We start from the raw sequence: 18,705 nt of genomic DNA, 5'->3' as shown, positions 1-18,705 counted from the left end.
GTTTCCAAACGATTAGCGTGGAGCAGTCATTTCTTCCTTCGTCCTCTTTCCCAGTCAATAGATTTCTCAGGTTACCAATGCACTCGCCAGACAGCCTGATTTTTAGAGTCGAGTCTGTTATTACAACTCCAAATGCTGAAGAAATAAAGAGCCTGCTCATTCCACAGCAGAGAATATTAACTTTCTGCTGAGGCAGAGCCTCACCTCTCCTAGACGCAAGCAGCCCAGTAGGGACACTGCGGGCAGTGCTGGAATAGCAAGATGCCCCTCAAGATTGGAGGCACCATCCAAAAGCTTCTGCTTCCACCTATGTGTAACGGTCAGATATCTCAGTCCTGGTCCCGGGTCACCTAAAGAGAACGCACATCACAGGCCCTAAGTCTGCGGCTGGCAGATCTATCTGCCAAACATACAGAAATGCAGCAGGGGGTGAAGCAGAGGCAGGCTCTTCACTCACAGGCTCAGGACTCTGTGGGTACAGCAAGCAGTGGCACTGTGTGCACAGGATGCCAATGCAGAAACTATGGAAATGTGAGAGAAAATTCCTGTGTATCCATCACCTTGATATCTAACAAACCCAGCCACCCTCCAACAGACTCTGCCATACACCTCCTGTCCCCCAGCTCGACAGCTTACTTGCTCGGCGTAAGCCCACAGTTACTCTTTAGAGGATCTATGGTTTTCTTCTGCTGACTAGACACACAGGTTAAGGTGCAACTTGGCTGACCGAATACAGCCCTTATTTCTCAGAGAAATATTATTTGACTGTATGCGCTGAAATGCATCAAGTGAATGAAGCCTAATGGGAAGCCGGCAAAGAGTTCTCTGCCAGGAAATTCTTGCTGTTATCTCATCCCCCCGACAGCAAAGCCCTAATTTTGCTTTCATTCACACTGATGCAGCACCATGACTTTGCCTGACAGCATCCTGCTAGATGCTCAGCCCCCTCATCTTCTGTGAAACCGGTGAGAGAAGAAAAAACTCAACGCTTCAGAAAGGCAAGGTGTTCCTGCAGCCTCTCCTCTCATCTAGCCCAACAGTTGCCAGGCGTTGCAGAACTAAGCCTTTGGGCACCATAGGGAAGAGACCTGTTTTATTATTTGCCTGCAAAATGCTGAATAAAATTCCAGAGGCTGTTTGTGCCTTAAGAGCCCTAATGGCAGTAGCTGTCAAGAAAGTTTTGTCCTATCAATAGTCATAAACAAGAAGTAACATTTCTGAATTGTCAGGTGAAAACATAAATAGCTCGTTTTGTTGTTCAATGGAAAAATGAGAGTGGCTTTACTGACTGAAAACTAGGTCACATAGGTCTTTAGCTTCAAGGTCTAAGCACAAGGGGTCACACAAAAAACACAACAGCACTGAAATTAGTATGAGTATCATCTGAGCAAGGATTGAGGAATTTGGCTCTTTCACTTTATCTCCCATTTTCCATTATAATACAAGTTTAGATTAGGCAAATAATACCTGAAGGCAGTATAACAAATACATGGTTCAACACATTTTCACGAGCAAGCCGTCATGAAAAAACACCAAGTGATGAGGTTGACTGACAGCAGTTCTTTACTGTATGTAAACATTTTCGCAGACAACCCTGCCCTGGAATCGCAGCCTGCTCTTCCCTACTGCAGTGGCTGGAATGACACAATATCAGAGACTGCTTTCGACAGAACAGGTTAAAATTAATCAGAGAAACCCTGCAGGCTTTAAGATTTTGCAGGACTGCAGTGCCTCTGTGTGCGACCTCAATGGAAGTTAGGTTTAAACAAGGTTTGCATATTGCCCATGTATCTAACTGATCCAGGGGAGAAATTTTTTCATGTCCAGCTCTTCCAGTTGCACTGGTGAAATCCTCAGAAACCTGCACATCTCAGAGAGAAAACACTGTGAACAGCCTGCAAAGCTTTCTGGTGGAGACTGACCTGTACCCAAACCCACGCTAACTCAGGTTGCTCTAACTGCAGGCAGGGAAACCTGATGTATCTTTGGATGATTCAGCTGGTTTTGGCTGGTAGAATTGTAATTGCTGAACATCTCGAAACAGCACTGCTTTGGCATTTGCTCAAGAAAGCACCTAATCACACAACAGCATGATTTCCCCACACTCGGCAGGTGTTTCTCCACACAAAGCCAAGGTGTGAGCTGAGCATGAGTAAGCATCCACGTGCTTGCTCTCACCTAACCAGTGTGATTATTATGGCTATTAAAGGAAACCAGTTGACTGTTGTTTAGAAAAGCAGCAGCCAGTTCTCACAGATCCCTGCCCCCCCCATAGCTTCACCACTTCCTCCTCCATCCCCTCTGCAGGCTTCTGCCTCCTGGTACTGCACAGCTCGGTAAACAGATGTAGTTACTTATTACAAAAAGAAAGCAAGACAATATTTGCATTTACTGTCCAAATCAACTATTGGCTGTGTTTACTTATCTCCCATTAGGAAGTGATGGTATATACCAGGGACCAGCCTCTGCTCCCACATCTCCACTGTGCTGATCACCTGTGGCTGTCACCAGTCCCTCCTGTGTTGTAAGCAATGTACAGGCCACGTGCAACCATCCTTTCTTGAATCAGGGAGGTTGGGAGTGGTAGAGGCCAAGCTACATCACAAAGTTGGTCTGCAAAAACCCATATGAACACACTGTTCTTCTCTCTTGCCTCTCGGAGAGGTCACCAGCTGATCTAAGCTTTAGCCGTTTACAACTTTTCCATGTTTCTCACTGTAACTTCACATCCTCTAAGAGTTCACTTCTTGTATGGGCAACAGCTTTGCAGGGAAGGAATTCAGCTTTAGGTGCAAGAGTAGAACCAGCTTTGAAGAAGTTCCCACCTTCTTTATGGCAGGGCACATGTTGCCACCTCTGCCCCCTCTGTCATGCCAACACAATTCCTTAGAGACGCAATTCCACAATCAATTACAGGAGAAGAACTGCAGGAAAAATAAACTGCAGCACCAGGCTTACACAAATGAGCAAGAGGCCTCTTAAACCAGGACTCGATCATCAAAAGAAACACACCTTGAAACAACACTCACAAAGCTGCTGCATTATGAAATCTGGCAGATGAGAAACACAACTCAGGACTCGGGCCCTGCTGATCGTAAGACCCGTGTTCTTCACAGAATCACAGAATCACAGAATCACAAGGTTGGAAAGGACCCATTGGATCATCGAGTCCAACCGTTCCTAACACTCCCTAAACCATGTCCCTAAGTACTTCATCCACCCGTTCCTTAAACACCTCCAGGGAAGGCGACTCGACCACCTCCCTGGGCAGCTGTTCCAGTACCCAATGACTCTTACTGTGAAGAATTTTTTTCTGATATCCAACCTGAACCTCCCCTGACGGAGCTTCAGGCCATTCCCTCTAGTCCTGTCCCCTGTCACTTGGGAGAAGAGCCCAGCTCCCTCCTCTCCACAACCTCCTTTCAGGTAGTTGTAGAGAGTAATAAGGTCTCCCCTCAGCCTCCTCTTCTCAAGGCTAAACAACCCCAGCTCTCTCAGCCGCTCCTCATAAGACTTGTTCTCCAGCCCCCTCACCAGCTTTGTTGCTCTTCTTTGGACACGCTCCAGAGCCTCAACATCCTTCTTGTGGTGAGGGGCCCAGAACTGAACACAGTATTCGAGGTGCGGTCTCACCAGTGCCGAGTACAGAGGGAGAATAACCTCCCTGGACCTGCTGGTGACCCCATTTCTGATACAAGCCAAGATGCCATTGGCCTTCTTGGCCACCTGGGCACACTGCTGGCTCATGTTCAGTCGGCTGTCAACCAGCACCCCCAGGTCCTTCTCTTCTGTGCAGCTCTCCAGCCATTCTTCCCCCAGTCTGTAGCGCTGCATAGGGTTGTTGTGCCCCAAGTGCAGGACCCGGCATTTGGTCTTGTTAAACCTCATCCCATTGGTCTCGGCCCAGCAGTCCAGCCTGTTCAGATCCCTTTGCAGAGCCTCCCTACCCTCCAGCAGGTCGACACTTCCTCCCAGCTTAGTGTCATCTGCAAACTTGCTGAGGGTGCACTCAATGCCTTCATCCAGGTCATTGATAAAGACATTGAACAGAGCTGGACCCAGTACTGAGCCCTGAGGAACTCCACTTGTGACTGGCCTCCAGGCCAGTCTTTATTCTTTAAAGACTTTTTCTTCTTGCTTTATTTTTAACAAAAATCATGTTGAAACTGAACTGGACAAGGAGGGCTGTGAGCAGGATGGTATGATTTTAACATCTTGTGTCCTCTGGGGACAGAGGCACTTTTGTGGGACGCTCTTTTACTGCCAGAAAATAACCCAAAACTAATAGGACTAGATCAAAGAGCTGAAAACAAGCTTCCTATGACTGCATATATGAAAAATGCAATCTTCCCCACCCCACTCAAAAGCATCCCTCTTCAGAGCAATTTTTAAGTACTTGCTTAATCCGAGCAAACTTTCTTCAACTCATGGAAGTCAGTAAAACTTACAAACTACAACATAAAAGTTAAAAAGGATTTATAAATTCTGTCCTGAATAAGGACTGATCCAATCACAGATGGATTTGATTTCCTGAATCAAGACATTGCAATTTAAGCTAATAACATGTTATTCTATGTAAGGCAACTATGCTTTTCATTTGGCATTATGTACGTTGTTACCAGAACCAGATCAACTCTAACAAAGAACATCTGAATTGAACAGTTTTGAATACTCGACACTAAATTCCTGAAGTAATTTTTAAAAACCAACCGACAGGAAAGCTTTGAGTTAGCAAGGCTGCCAGAAAAATTGACTGCCTTACTGAAATTAGGTATCACATTTTATTGTGTTGTTTGAGCTGATTTATCAGTTCCGTTGTAGCTGGCATCAGCCTGAGCCTTATAGCCACAGAGAACAATTAACCTTTATTTATCAAAACCATTTCACTGGTAGCGCTTTGGGACAAGGAACTGGACAGCTGGCCACAAACCTTTTTAACCTGCTAAGACTTTAATGTCATGTATGTATATTTTGCTTCCAAAATATATTATAATGGAAAATAATTAGAGATACGCATTCTTGTGTTACCTGGGTTAGTAGTCCTTGCAGATTATGAAGGTTATCTTTCACGTAATACAGACTATGTATTAAGCAGTGTGTAACTTTGTTGAGCTCTGTCATTCCAATTTTCTACCCTTGGTATTTGATTAAAGATTAATTTTTTTCCTTTTTTTTTTTTCTTTCTTACATTTCCAGCTAATCATTTCCAAGAACAGGTAATGAAGAATGAACTGCTTCGTCACTGTAACAGACGTTGGTGACCTGTTCTCCGGAGGGCTCTCAAGCCTCTTGCTTTGTGTGCAAGACCTAAAGTTTGGAAAAGGCATGTCTCTTTATCTGCTTCTTGATTCAACTTTTGCACTTATTTTTTTCCTGAGGTACTTTGTGTTCTGAAACAACTCTGACAAAACTCGGGCCATGGGCAGGGATGACAAATAGTTACGGCAATTTCTCTTGTGTTGTGCATGCTTGTGACCTACGCAGTTAGCCAAGAGTCGAGCCTGGTGGTTCCTGTTAGACAGGAATATTTATGGTGCAGTCAGGTGTGTCCCTGCATGCCATCTTTCCGTCTCTGGGAAACACGCAGACTTATGTCCCTGGCAATGACTTTGCTCCCAATTCCAAGCCATGTTTCAAGGAGCTTTGCTTGCTCTCTTGCTTAGTTTTTTTGCGAAATGCATTCTTAGCCTCTGCCCTACTGGCCATGTAGGTCCATAATCTGAGTAGCCACCTCGTTTATCAGCTATCTTTGAAGCTGAACAATGTTATGGTAAACTAGCAGTTCTACGACTGCTCTTCCCAGCTCAGGAGAAAAAGCAAGTCAGAGGAGCAAAAATCTGGAGTTGAGTCTCTGTCAGCCTTCTGTCTTTATCATAAACTGTGTAGCATCAGCATGGATATCTCACAGAGTTCCAGATCTGGAGGAATTTGCCTCTTCCAGACACACTGAGGTAAGCAGTAGTTCAAGACTGTAGTAGTTTAGCCTGTGAAAAACCCTTGGGCACCACAGCATATGCCAAAGAACACACACTATGCTCCCACTACATAATTTCTGCTTGATTTTATAGGGTTTATAGCATTTAGAATCCTGCACATTTCTGTTTGATGAGGTTTGGCCCAGCCTAGTAGAATCAGCAGTTTCATTCCTGTCCAGGCAAAACTGGCAATTAAAAAATAACCCCCTCCAGCAAACTCTGCTTCCTACATCCTTTCCTCATTTACTCTGGCTTGGAAGTTCCCATTCACACCTGCCCAAAGGGACTGCTGTTAGTATGGGCTCAGCCTTAAAATCTATGCTAGCTTCCATGAGCAACTCGCTTGCAATGTGTCTGAAAGCCTGGTCTCATCACACATCTCAAAATCACAACAGTCCCTCATCAGCATAGACTTAGGAGGGCATTTGAGAACTGCCACGACTTCCAGAAGGAGCAACACGGGTAGGTTATTCAACAACACCAGAAGGCGTAGACACCATAAATCGATGGGGCAGAGACAGAATTGGGTAGTACAGATACATTTCAAAGCAAAAGGTTCAACGGGATCTAGCCAGAGCCAGCACAAAACAATGTGGAGAAACAGCTTCTGCTGATTTATTGTGGCTTTTTGAAAAGCAAAGCCCTCACTGAGAATAACTCATGCGTGGTCTAACACAGGGAAAAGAGAGGAAGGAAACTTCAGGTGGGGGTGGAGGGAAGGAATTATTGGAACCTGGCAACTGCATAGCTCTAGACAAATCTCTGCAAAGTTAACGTTTGAGACCAGCTGCATTTTGTTTCAAGGAAGCTTTGAAATAGCATTTTAAGGAACAGAAGGCTGAGATCAGAGGTGAAACGTGCAGTGTGTAGCTTAAAATTCATGGGCCGGATCTTCCCACCCTTTTCTTGGATAAAACTGAAGAGAAGGGATTCTAGGGTTACACGGACTGCCTCGGGGAGACACTCCTCCACTTTGATATCAGAGAGGGGATTTTCCTCAGCAGAACCGACTTCCACACCTCCGGCTCTGAATCTGCGTAGTAGACAAACACTCTGGAGACACGAGTGGTTCAGGGTTTGGAGCTGCACTTTCCCCTTGCTGCTGCCCTTCTACAGAGCACAGGAATTCTTGAAAGAATTCCATCTATTTCCAAAGAGGCAAGGTGTAGGCGTTGCTCACACACACAGGACTGAGGAAGGGATGACTTTGGGGAAGCCTGGGTGGAACTGCCCTCAGATCTGGCTGGGAGCGAGGCTGGAATCGGACAGTCAGGGTTTGTGCTTTGCTCTGCTTCAGCCCTTCCTCGGTACAACAGCTACAAGAGAGATAAAATGGAGGTCATATCTCCCAAGGGGAGCTACAAGGATGAATGCATGAAACAGTCAGCGTCTTTCTAAGAAAATTGCAAATTCTAAGAAATGTGCAAAGCATTATTTAAATAGAAGACACCAGCTGCAAAATTCAGGTTGATTTGAAATCACACCAAACAATTTTAGATTCGCTTTATGGTGTGGAGGAAGAATAATCAAAAAAGCATAAGAGTTCCTGGCATAGAAGTCTTTGGAAATCAGGAAGAATAAGATACCTCTTGTTTATTTTATTAACAGTTAATTTTCACTTGGAAGCAAAGCCACTGTAGATGGAAGGTGGCTGCAGGACCATGATTCTCAATGAAGAGCCAATGAGTGTGGAGTAAGAGGCAGAACAGTTTTCACAGACCTCCCCCTCCTCTTTCATGGACTTGTGCTGAACCTCTAATGATTTCCAAAGGGACAAAATTACCGCTTAGCCAGTCATGTAGCAGCTTCTTCTCGAAATCAAAATGCAGGCACTGCCTGGTGAGCCAAAGCCTTGGAAAAAGAAAGGCTTTTGTAATTAGATGGACAATCCTTTCAAAGCATGAGAAAGCTCCAATTAAAGGGCCAGAAGCTTTCTTCTGCAGAGTCACTATTGCTTCAGTTCAGCACTACTCACTACTTCAGGATTAACCTGTTCACCAAACAAGGCGTTTTTTTTGTATAAAAGTATGTCTCTGTTTCAAAGTAGCTGTGCAAAATCAGCTCCTTCTTACTTAGTTCACTTACAGTCCTGGCATATTCAAAACACTGGTACCTGTTCAGTGACAAATCACTACTTACTGCTGCTATAAAATCATAGCTTTACAAAACCAACTCAACCCTAAAAGACCAAGCAGGCTTCCTTAGAAAGGAACAAGGTTTGATTGATTAAGGGATCAGCTCAAGCCATGCAAGAAAGCTCCCTACATGTCATCATAGCCCCATGTTGACCATTTAATCTCACCTTTCTGTATAGCACAGAAGATGGAATTAGACAGCAGTATCGCTATATCGAAGCGAGTTCTAGTTGAGTTCCTGTAGGTTTCAAATGATGGGAATTACTCAGAAAAAGCCATCCCTCTGGTCAGATCCACACAAGTACTCAGTGACTTTTAAGTCCTTAGTAACACGCTTGCTTGCTCAGTCATTTTCAAGTGTTTGCTAAGAAGTGCTAATAGTTTGAGACAAATCCTGAAGTGGTGCAGAGGACGCTACATCTAAATGCTATGCAGTGCTTCCTGAAGTTCTCTAAGACAAATCTGCAGACTTTTTCTGACTTCACGTTTTTCACAAGCTATTTTTCATGCAGGAGCTGGACATCACCAGTGGTCTGAACCTGGGCTAACCAGAGGTTCTTCATGGTCAGTCCCCTGCAAAATCAATGGTTCTTAGAAGTAGGATTGTGCATGTTTTAGACTCTAGCCACGGTTCTAATCACCTCCAGTCTCAAATTGTTATTTTGGTGAGTGGATGGTACAGACAACTTACGACAAGCAATACTGAAGAGGTTATTAAAGAAAGAATTCAGCTTATCACCCTTCAGCTTATCACCCTAGTACCTGTGTAGGGAAGAAGCTGAAACCCACATATCTGGCACAAGCATTCCAAGCCATTCCTTACGATAAAAACTGCACAACAGACATATTTTGATCAGGCGTTTTGGGCTTATGTAAGGAATCTTCACTAGCTTGGAGAGAGCTGTGAATAAGTAAGGAACAAGAAAGAGGATGACACTTTACCTGTTCTGTGAACTCAGGATAGCATGATATTATTACTTTTTAATAAAGCACTGACTGTTCAATTCTCAATTGTATGTCAATGGTTTCAAGCAAAACATATAACTTCAATTCCCTAAAATACTTAGATCTGATAGGACAGTTTGTAACCAGGCAATTCCACCCATAATGTACAACTCTTCATTATTTCCTGTACTGACTCAATTACCCATCTTCACTTTTACCTTTCTGATCCAATTTTGTCTGTGGTCCTTGGTGTTGGCAGAAATCTTAATTGGTTATCTTTAGCAAACTGACAAACTCGTAAAAAGTTCAGATGTCACCGATAACATGAGACTCAAATAGCCAATATTATTCTGTGTGATATTCCAGAAGCCAAGATGGAATTATCCCATAAACTTATAGACAAAAGCTCAAGGACTGATTTCTTAATCATAAAGCACTTACGTATATTTTAACACACTTTGAGATTAAGTACATTAATTTCCAATGAATAATCCTATCTCGTCACATCCAGAGCTGCACTTCAGCGCTGCCCAGCTATGAGAGGAATCTTTGCAGTGAGAGGCTTTACAGGCTCTGTCAAAAATCAATATCAGCAGCTGTTCCTCTGGGAAATCAGTAATGTCACAGGCAAAGCATTTGCCAAGGCTTTGAGTATATTCCAATTAATTTACTATTCTATGTTTGCGATAGACCGGAGGTAGGAATGAAAGTTGAATGTAAGCAATTAAATGTGAGATAGGGGAATCACGCTAAGACAGCGATCGCTACAACATGTGCTTTAAAGGCTGAAATGTTTATTCACATTTTGAAACAAAGTGAATTTGAACCATGGCTAAGGTGCAACGCTTTACCTACAGATGACACAAAAGTTAACAAACAGGTAAGAGACTTCAGCCTACAGCTGCCAAATCAAGGTCTGTATTATTTCTTGGCTACACTGAGCTAAGGTAGCTCTCCAAAGACTTCAGCTATGGAAGGCTTGCTTCCTAAAATGTTCTTTCATTTCTAACACCAAGGCAGTGAGGGCCGTTATGCTAATGTAAATAAGGAACTACTTGCTATGAGTTTTAAACACTGTCTTGTTGATCTGCTCTCAAAAAGGGCTAGATGTAATAGATTGAAACTCCAAAAGGTAAGCGGGGAGCTGACCAACTTGGGGTGCAGCTCCTAAAATACGGATGAGTGGTAACAATAAAAAGAGTATTTAGTTAGATAAACCCTTGGCTGCAGTCACTTTAGGTATAGGCAAAGAAAGCTAAAGGCATGTGGGATGCCTTTTCTGCAGAAAAGCTTAAAATAGAAAAGGAAATCAATACTCATTTACAGTATCTGGCAGTCGTTGAACCAAAACATACATGTACACCTACAGCAGAGCAGAAATAACAACACTTATTTAAACCACAAGCTGTTTTTCTGCTGCAGGAACGCTGTGTTTTATGTGGAGTGCTTTACCAGAAACAGAAGTACTGCATATTTCTGTCCTTTTTTAAATAGCCTCAGCAATATCAAGAGCAAATACTTCCAATAGCACAGTTATTAGCCCTGCTACTGTCAGGTCGGCTACGACTCCTCTGACTGCCAGCAAAGGAAGAGTCGGAGCTGATGCCTGAGCTAGCAGCAGGGAAGATGTTTTGTCTTTCCTCCCGAGTTTCTCTTCTGCCAACTTACAATACACCATTTGTTGCATCAAGTGTGAGGGGTGCATCTGTCGCAGACTGCAACGGGAATGGGAAGAGCTTCATCAGCTGTATCGCTACAGTGCGACACTGGGGCAGCTCACAGCATCGGAGACTCCCAGCTGAGGGCTGAACCATTGCATGTACCATGTGGGAATAGAGACCCCTGTTCTTTACCGGTGTGATGGGATTTAGGAACACCAGAGCACCCATACGTGTGCCCCGCATGGTGTCCGAGAGCTGGCAGGGGCGCAGAGGCAGCAGAGGCTTAGAGGAAGGAGTCATGTTTAACGAATGAACATCCCTGTTAAATATAAACAAAGTGAATCTGCTGATTGATTTTTTTTTCCCATTCCCCAGCTTGGAGAAATGTGACCAGTAAGTAAATAGCATAAATAATAACATCTGGCTTTTGTACAACGCTCATCATTCACAAAACCCCAAAATGCTTTACAAAGGGTGCAGCTAGGCTGGTTGTACAGCCACGAAATTCAGAGCTTAATGGAACCTTCAGGAGGTCCTCTGATCCATTACCCTGTCCCAAGCAAGGATCAACCTGCCTTCCACTGCCAATTAAAAGGAAGCACAAGAGGTAAAAAGCCTTGCCCACGGTGACACAGCTGCCAGAGGCAAGGATAGGCACACAGGTGAGCCAAAATCTGACCCCAAATCCTGCAATCGGCAGGAGTTTAACAGCAGAGTCAAGATGTCACCATGGGTTCCCTGAGCTCCAGCCCTGTTCTACACACCCAGGGCCACAGCAACCTGGAAAGAAAAAGTCAATTTTAGAAAGCTTTCTGTCCTAATGAACTGGTGGGCAACTAATAACATCAGCGAGATGAGCTGTGCACTCTCAGGACAACATTGGTTGAGATGCTTGCTGTTCCTTGCTAAAATAATTTGCAGAGGGCCATGAGGACAATTGAATGCTGATTGCTTGAATATCTTTTGAATAAAATGAGATTATGAGCGGTGCTCTGAATATAGTTTTAGTTCTTCAAATATTGTAGGCTGCCTCTCACGCAAAATTGAAAAAATGAAGAAAAAGCTTAACCATGAATCCAGCTAGATGCTATCTCTACAGCAATTTAATTACTGACTGCTTCCTCATCTCTCCTCATGCCTTTAGCCCAGCAAATTAAGCCACTGTAGATTTCTGGAATTTGTCAGTTGAATTTGAAACCTCATAGTTTTGAAAAATAAAAGTAAAAAATATCTTGAAAAATTATATAAATAAGCTTATCTTGCCAGCTGGTGAACTAGCCAACCTGCTGACACCTACAGCAAACTAAACCAATGTTCTGTTCTAAAAAAAGGCCCACAGATTTAAATTTTATTCCCTCACTCTGCAAGCTTCAATCTTGATCAAGGAAGAGAGAAAACAGGGAGACAGAGCAAGCCTCTTTATCACAGGTCAGATAGAGGGCTGAAAAAGATCAGTAATCTTTCCTGCCTACCAAATCTATAGTAGTTTGTACATTTTCTCCTTACCCATCTATACACAATAGTGGAGTAAACAATTACTACAGTCACTATTACCACTGAATATTTGGCTCTAGCCCAGTCGTCAATATTTTATTTCCTTTTTTTTTTTTAATCTCTCTCTCTTTTCCTTCTTTTAATGGATTGCTGCTGAGACAATTTACTTGTAGCTGAACAGCAGAGAACAACTAATGCATCACTTAGCAGATGGTTTTTTTAAATCTCTCTTCAAACATCAAGTACTCTTCAACCACCAAAACCTCAAGGAATAACTTACTTTCTCTCTCACTTTTTATCTAGGGACTCCAGACCTAATTTAAATGAGTTGCCTGGATGATTACATGCAATTTTAGATGAGGAAACCAAAGCACAGAGAGACTAAGGGTCTGATTCTGTAAGTCACTGGACATTAGGTCACTGCCTAAAGACTGTCTTGACCATGTTCTTGTGCCTGATCTCTGCTCCTCATTGACTTCTTTATTCTGTTTTCTGACACTGAATTGTCTAGGTCTAGCATGCTGCCTTTGCCGTCACTTAGAAAGAGAGGATTCAGAGACTCCCATCATCAAGAGGGTGACTGCCAAGCAGAAATAAAGATAACTCCTGGTTGGAAAGCAAGCCTCTGTCATGTAGAAGGGGAGCCTCCTTCCTTCCAGTAGAAATACTCATGAAGTTTGCTGTTACTTAAGGTCCTTCCTACAGGATAACAAGCCATGCTGATCGTCTGTACTGGTAGAGTCAGGGCAGGGACCTATGGGCATGGTTGAGGACACCTCTAGGGTGTGATGAGGTAAGGGATCTGCCTAAGCATATTTTAGGGAATTTCATGGATAGGATGCAATACTATCTCCTTGGATACTTAAGAGAATCAGCCATTTGCTATCAGGGATAAGGGACAATAAAAGGTTGTTAAATACTGATGGCTTCCATTCAAGTGGAAGCACATTCGGACAATGGCACGCCTGAACCTAGGGAAGGCAGCTCAGCCAAATGCGTCTGCAGGGACAGCTCTTGGAACAATACAATTTCCCTAGAAGAACAAAGAGATTCGATGTTCATACTGGCTTTGAAAAGCACAAAGCCACAGCAGCTTGAAGAAAACTTGCAAGGACACACAGGCCAACCCTTCTAGAAAAAATACCCTCTTCTAGCCAGTACCACTATATCAGCCAACTCTGGGTTTAGATCTATTCATGGTGATCTAAAAGAGCTGCTGTGTGTTCCCAAAGGGTGTTTAGTGGTGATGAAGAAATCAAGGCAAGGAACTGTGTGCAGCTGGTTTTAGTATTTTGACTAAAGCTACACATTTTTTGGGCCAGTGAAGTTAAGTTGTCTTGCATCTGGAACCCTGATAATGTCAATGAGTTTGCGTGCCACTTTCACCAAATAACTAGTTTAGAGTGCTCCCAGTTTAATGAGTTGAAGAAAACTTAGGCACCAGCACCTAAGAGGAAAGGGGCAAGGTCTGCTCAGGACAGAGACCTGGAGGGACACAGAGGGACATCAGAACTGCTGATCAGCTAGAGGATCCATCAGGGTCATGGTACAAAGACAGTACTGATCATCACACTTGTAATCCCATTATAAGGTTTGCTTAACCAGCAGTCTCTGGCAGAATCATAAGCAGAAATTGGGTTTTTCGACACTTCTTTATTCATATTTCTGCTTCTGCCTCTAATGTTCACAGTGTTGGACAGCACGATTTCCATGAGTTCATCACGCGTCACACTGAGAACCAACACTGATTTTGCTTCCTTTGCTGTCGTCTCAGGATCAGAATGAAAAGTTATTGCTTTGAGATTCATAATAGGGAACTCCTAAAGTTCCCTTGTTCCCACACACCAGCATCACAAAGTTGCGCACCTGTGCTCAGAAGCCAATCCTAACAGCACAGTGAGCAAGAGGCATAGTGTAATCACAATTGTTATTTCCTTTGTTATTTACCTTCTTCCTTGGATGCTGCGGGGGAAAAAAGGCATATTTGCTTCTGTTCAACATTTCCATGGGGACTGAAAAAAAATTCATCCTACTAAAAAAGCCTATTGGAAACTTCTACAGTAAGAAGCAAAGCTGCTCTCCTGGCTGTCAGAGTCCCTCTTATGTGAAGCTGGTTTGCTAATTTGCCCACCCCCTGGAAACAGATAAGAAATCATAAAAGGATGCTCTCATTCACAGCGAGTAAAACAGTCACATGGAGCAAAGAAAACATAAGCGTTAAAGGAACACATACATGGCTGATGAATAGAAAGGAGGCTTTAGAAACTCAAGCAACAGCAATGCAACAAGCAAAGCCTGCAATGTTGAGTTGACAATGGTAATTGTTATTTCCCCTGAGCACTGTGTACAGAGGGAGCTGAATTCATCCTACAACAAACTGTGCTGACATAAGTCACTCTGCACGATACAAATTTGGCCCTTGTGCCGTAGTTTGAAGTTGACCTCATTAACACAAACAAAACTGTTCTTCCAGAGTGATACTGAATTAGAAATTTCTTTGAGTGTGTCTAAAGACTAACACCGCACTGCATAATTAAAGATACTATAATTAGTGACTTGATGCCCTTTGCTTTGAATTCACCTTGGTTTGTTTATTTATATGATTATTCATTTTAGAAGGGTCTGAAAGTAAAATTCAACTTTGTCATCTGCTCATGCTGGGAGCTGTGCTGTTCTTCTGGAAATGACATGGAAATACTCGTAATGAGGTGCCAAAACCAGCAAGCAATATTCACAATTTAAGGGCCAGTTCAAATGTAAAGGCAGATTGTATTTCTGCATCCCAGGCACTTCTGCAAAGTCTTTGGGGGAATAAAGAAATACATCTTCTCCTTATTGGCCTGGCCTTTCATTGCTAACAAGTCAGAATGAAGGACAGGCATTTTTAAATGTAATTTAAAATGTAAATGGAAAAGTGGGTGCTTTTCTTTTGTTTGCTTAATTTTGTATTTTTAATCCAATTTGTCAGGTGTGGAACTGAAAGAACTCCTACAAGGACACTGTTTACTTAGGCAATTGCAACTCTGTTCACTTAAACCATGGTCATGATGTCTAAAGTTGAGCCAACCCATTTTAGCACACATTAACAATTGACCAGGAACGCATCTGTGACCCAGGTGTTCCTCAGCTTCAGGCAGCCTCCGCAGGCACACCACTTAGGCTGCTGGCAATCATCTGAGTGCGCTGAGCGACCGCTACATGGAGAGACACACAAACACCGTGCTAACTAGCCACATAATTATTTCTGTTTGATAGATAAGGAAGCTCACATACAAGGATGCCTGGAATTCACATTTTCAAAAGCATCCTCCAACTATAACTGCTTCAAGTGTCCAATCCAGAGTGGCTGATCTGCAGAGAGAGAGTTGAGCATCACTTTCTCTACCTGAAGTCAATGGTAACTGCAGGTAATTAGCACCTTTGAAAAAACTACTCTGGGTCAATAAATCTCAAAGGGTGTATTTGAGGTCAAGTAGAGGGGCTGAAAGTGCCCCAGAACAAACTGTGCTTATCCAGGCAGTGACAGGAACAGCTGAAACATCCAGAAAAGGCTACGGGGATACAGAACAGAGAGGAAAAGAAGGTTATCTCTGAACTTCTCCTGGCCCTTTAGGGGCCTCAAAGGAAATTCTTGACTTCTCCTCCCAACTTGCCTTCCCTTTCCTCACCCCACCTCTATTCTTAGCAGCTTTGTTGGAGAGCTGGGAAAAGAGCATGGTTTCTTAATTCCTCACCTCCTATTACCTCATATTTTGACTCAGACTGTTCAGCGTGGTGGCAGAGCTTTTAACCTTGCATGGAGCCTGTTGGTTTTGTTTACATAAAGGCTGCTTTCTCATTAAGTAGGATTTCCTCTGCTACTGGGACACACTATAGGCATGAGATCAATCTGGTTTGGTACCAATGATTTACTTCCTCCAAACAACATGACATGGTCCTGAAAATGCCCTGCCTTGCACAGATCTTAAGCTTTGCCCCCACCAGCGAGCGCTCAGTGCCAAAGAGCTACTTGTTTTCATGCTCCACAAATCCTGCTGCTGGCACGATACATGAAAATGACACCAGAATACACTGCTTTTTCTTCCATGCTGCATTCAAGAAGAGCACATCTTACACTGGCTCAAAAAGTTGGGCAGCTTGTGGGGCTGTTGGCTGGGGAAGTCGCACACGCATTGCTGCCAGCAGATAGCAATAGAAGAAGAAACCTAATCCCCAGCTCTGCTGTTGGGAGCGACTTCCCACCCCAAAAATGAAAAACGAGTGGCAAATACTGTCATCCTCCTTCCTTAGTCCCATTACTATCTACTCTATCTACCCCATCTAATCATTACGACATTTTGAGTGCTTTTGTGTGTCAGCTTCCTGTGAAGTAATCACCTAAATCGCCCTTGGAAACAAAGCGGACCCTGCTGAGGAACTCACAATAGGTGCCTTTCACTTGCACAGACAACCTTGGCCTCGGTGGCACTTACAACAAAGCTTCCATATGTGCACCAGTATGGGCTGATCAGTCAGATCAACACCACAGAGGATCAGAGACTGGATATTTGTGACCACGAAGCAAAAGAGCCTCACAAAATTTCCCCATATTCCTGACAAATTGTGTGTCTTAATAAAAATATGCTACAGCACGTTAGTCTGCCACAGCCTTTATCCACCTTTGTGGGCCTGTTTGAGGAGATAAAAGAGGAGCACCAGCTCCAAGGGGCGATGTCTGTCAGTTGGCTCCACTCTCTGAGCCTGTCTAGCCGTTGTTTGCTCTTCCACCCCAGGCTAGGGCTACTTTTTAATTTTTCCTTTGGCAGATATTCTTTTTTTCCCCTCCCTGGGGGAGGGATCAAGGATGATAAGTTCTATTCTAACAGAAGACAAGTCAATGATAACCTTTGAGCATCTGCAGTGAAGAGGTATTTCTATAGCCCTGGCTGGGATTAGATGCATAATGGATCAATGAAAGATCCCACGGTTTGACGGTTATAGCATCATTCATTAGCGCTAAGATTTGAAGCTGAATCAACAATTGAGTTAGAAGATTGAAAGAATTGCCTTCAATATTTGAAACAGCGTAATTGTAACAGGCCTGTAAAAGTCTCCTGAGGTGTCTCTCTTTCTCTCCCTATACATATATACATAGATCACTTCTGCTGAACATTTAAAATTAGATGAAAGTTGCTGAGCTTCTACAAATGAAGCAGAAAAAGCTGAGCTACTTATGAAAAGTGAGAGGGGAGAAAAAAGAAGTATTTTTGGTTTGTTAGTCAAAGCACTTCAAGAGCGTTCTTGACTGTACGATCCAGGCACTAACTTGTTATTCAGTCACTTACCATCTCTCTCCTACATAACAATGCAAAAAGAGCTAATAATAAACAGTACGCCCTCTCCTTATACACAAACATGCTAACGCAAACTCACACACACACACACATGCATGCATTTAGGAATCACTTGTAAATGAGCAACACTGATCCTATCCACATTTGTTGTCCCAAAACTAGGGCAAGCTCTCTCACAATTAACTGCTTGGTACAGAGAGACCTAAAAAAAAAAATTAACTACCCAGAGGACTTACACACCAAGCTTCAACTCTCGGTTCTTTATCATCCTTTCATTTCTTGATCAAAGACCCATCCGCTCCTTACTAATTTGCTAAGAAATTAAGCATGAGAAAAGAAAGCAACTCTACAACTGGGTGAAGAACATTGTGGGCAGCTAATGAATAATTAGCATTATAATAAAAGACAGCCTGGTTTCACGGTAGAAGTTTGTTTTGATAGCATTTTTTTTTTCTGTAGAGGAAATCTTCAGGTTGGCGCAAAGACTACGTCAAGCACCAGTGCCAAAAACTTCCCTTCTTGTTTCTGAAAGGCAGTAAGTAGACGTAACTATAAAATGCTCTGTAGACCAGGTGATCTTAAACCAAGACCCATGTCCTGCAGCCCAACCAGTGCAATAGGGCCATAGAGAGGAGGTTGCACTGTCTTCTCCTCCAGGGACAGTGCATGTCAATGCGTGCCCATCTCCCAGCTTCATGTCATTCCCCTTAGATTGGCAGGCATAAAACTCAGGGCCAGCTAACGTGGACCCATATCCATCTGACAGCGCAGGTTCAGGCTGATCTGAACACAGGATGATGTCTAACCTGTTGGGTGGCCAAGGAAAAAGTTTAACTCCTGACTCTAGTTTGAACAACTTTTTTCTGTGACTGTTTTCTAGCTGTATAGAAGCCAAAACAGCTTTTTTTGCAGAAAAATAGAACAAAACGCAGATTTTTATGAAGTAGCCACCGGTATTACTAGTGGCAGCATAAATACGTGCCAAGACAGCAGATATTATGAGGAAGAAGAAAGATCATAATGATGGGACAGAGACAGCTTTCTATAAAGGATCATAATTGGCACACAATCAGCATAGAAAGCTATTACAGTAAAAGGATTATTTAAATTATGAAAGAAAACACACTATTTAAGTTTCTCTACCCAGTTCTTCCTCTGTGTT

The 18,705-nt window shown here is 43.2% G+C and overlaps 1 protein-coding gene across 8 annotated transcripts in view; it reads right to left on the bottom strand.

Moving 5' to 3' along the window:
* The window catches only part of MGLL (monoglyceride lipase), a 102,075-nt gene that overhangs the window by 42,755 nt on the left and 40,615 nt on the right, over positions 1-18,705 (bottom strand). The gene's annotated exons all lie outside the window — the stretch shown is intronic.

The sequence above is a fragment of the Cuculus canorus genome, chromosome 11, assembly GCF_017976375.1.
Source record: "Cuculus canorus isolate bCucCan1 chromosome 11, bCucCan1.pri, whole genome shotgun sequence".
Classification (NCBI taxonomy): domain Eukaryota; kingdom Metazoa; phylum Chordata; class Aves; order Cuculiformes; family Cuculidae; genus Cuculus; species Cuculus canorus.
The sequence above is the reverse complement of the archived record's forward strand: the minus strand, read 5'-3'. Positions and strand labels throughout refer to the sequence as shown.